The following is a 2,425-nucleotide window of genomic DNA, read 5'->3' as shown; positions in this document are numbered from 1 at the left end:
GTGTGTGTGTGTGTGTGTGTGTGTGTGTGTGTGTGTGTGTGTGTGTGTGTGTGTGTGTAATATAAGCTTGTTGGAGAAAGTTTTTTATGGAGAATCCAGAAAAGGGGGTAGGTGAGAAAGATAAATTTCCCTTTTTAAAAAAAAATGGGTATGTGTGTTAGTGTATGTGTACATACAATACACTTTATTTGCTCAAATATAAGATAATCCCAAATAAGACAATGCCCCAATAATTTAGATTCTATATATGAAGCATGTATAATTATTTTTTTCCAGCTATAGATTCTAATTATTGGAGATTGGCCTTGAATCTGTCCCCTTCTCACGGTTACAGAAGGGGAAAACAAGTCTGGAGGGTCAAGTAGCCCCTTGCCCTCTGCCCCCTCAACTTCTTCCTTTAGCAGTCCACTCTCCTTCTCCCCACTTTAATATCAGACCCTGCTCTCCCTAAGCACATGGAAATGAAGAGCAAATCTGAAAACACTAACCTTGCAATAAACATACCTGCATTGATTTGTATATTACCATAGGCTTAATTCAACCACAATTGGATACATTTGACTTTTTTTTAAACTGCTGCAAGTTCTAGCACAGGTACACCATAAACACACTTTTAAGTAGTACTTTTATACCTACATTACATACCTATATTATATATAATACAAACTATGCATGATATTAATCCAAAGCCAAGAGGCTCATGATTTCCAGGCTCCCCTCACTTTATAGTGTATATGCGTTCTTGGAAAACGGTGCATCACTTGAATTTGCATAAAGGGAACCCACTTTACAATGTAACAAATAGGGATATGTTCAAAGACCTCAACAGTACTGACCCCCAGACCCATTTTTACCACTTTTACAAGACAATTTTGGTACTCACCAACCACAAACAGTACACACAAGCACAGGGCACTATCATAATGGGGAAGGCAACTATCAAAACACGTGTCACAGACAACGAGTGAGGACCACAGATCCACGTGGGAGATTGTATTTTGGTGTGCATCACTCCCACAATGCACCTCACAAAGCAGCTAACTGCAGGTTGCCACCACACTGATTGCATAAGAGTGAAATGACCTTGCATATAACGAATTTTTGGTATAAAAAGAGTCATTTTATAAGAGTGAATTCACACAAAGAACCCACATAAAGCGAGGGAAACCTGTATGTAGAGTTTATTGGGCTTTGTCTCACCAGAATTGACAGCATTTCAAGCATGATGACCCCACAGCTCAGCATGCGTTTGTCCTCCAGACAGCCCTACAATGGATCTATATGCTAATCACCTCCCACTCCTGGACAGAACCGTGTGTTCTTGTCACAAGACCAGGGATACTGCAAAAATCTATATGCAAATGAGGTACAGAGCAACTAGTCCAGCTTCACCTCATAGAGGGCAGGGTCACATTAATCATATATGCCAGGCAGGAGGAGGTGACAGAGGGAGTCTGGATGAACTGTTTAGGGCCCTGTTTCATGATGTTAGCAAGACATTTGAGGCTGTGGAAGAAACAACCATTACTGGAAATGAGAAAGAATGCACAGCTCAGCTGTGGGAATGAAAAGGAAGTCAAAACATAGTCAATGGAGTGTCTCACCATGACTTTGAAAGGAGTCAGCACTGAGGGGGACTGCACTAAATGGGTACAACCACATCTCTTATATAGATAGGTGGTACTAATCTATCCTTGTGGTATGTTCCCATCAGCATCTTTGCCTTTTTGGTGCCACTTCCCTATGGAGAGAACACTTGCCTACTTTTATAAGGGATGCACACATACATGTGCATGCACACAAAGGTTCCCATCAGTATGCTTGCCCAATGTTGGCTATGTATTTTACAGTCCTGCTCGGTATTAGCTGCATTTAAATCAGCTTCACAGTTGATGTCTGTTACTGAGCACATGCTGGTTTTGGCAGCAGTCGAATGATAGCCAATGTCTTATATATGCATACAAGGAAATCTCATTAAAATACAAGGGTTTTTTTTCCTCCATGTTGATGGGGGAGGGGAAGAACCTCATCTTGTATTTGAGTGTGTGGCAGAAAGCCACCTTGGTTTCTCCCCAAAAATCTCTGCCCTGTGACACTGTGACCAAATCTCTGTGCTGTGACCATTTGATTAGGTCGGGCTCAGCAGAGGAGACCACACCCTTACCCTGCGTTTAGGTAACTTGAGCTGGCTGCATTCCTGAGGGAGGGGGGAAACCTGCTCCCTCTGCCTGCATGACTTGCATCAATTACCTGGGTGAGGGGTTTCTACCTGGGGAGCTGGAATCTGCCCAGTAACAGGTGATGTATTTCAAATTGGTTGGCTGACAGCCAGCTGGGGCTGACCTCCACTGGACCAGGTGAATGAGGTCACAGGGGCTATATAAGTTAGGGGGGAGGAAGGTGGCCTCTTGGGCCATGAGGTGAG

At 43.1% G+C, this 2,425-nt stretch overlaps 1 protein-coding gene across 1 annotated transcript in view; it reads right to left on the bottom strand.

Annotated features, from left to right (window-relative positions):
* The window catches only part of WDFY3 (WD repeat and FYVE domain containing 3), a 258,223-nt gene that overhangs the window by 222,665 nt on the left and 33,133 nt on the right, over positions 1-2,425 (bottom strand). The window lies entirely within an intron of this gene.

Source organism: Gavialis gangeticus, unplaced genomic scaffold (genome assembly GCF_001723915.1).
Source record: "Gavialis gangeticus isolate Ggan-Ray unplaced genomic scaffold, GavGan_comp1, whole genome shotgun sequence".
In the NCBI taxonomy this organism is placed as follows: Eukaryota; Metazoa; Chordata; order Crocodylia; family Gavialidae; genus Gavialis; species Gavialis gangeticus.
The sequence above is the reverse complement of the archived record's forward strand: the minus strand, read 5'-3'. Positions and strand labels throughout refer to the sequence as shown.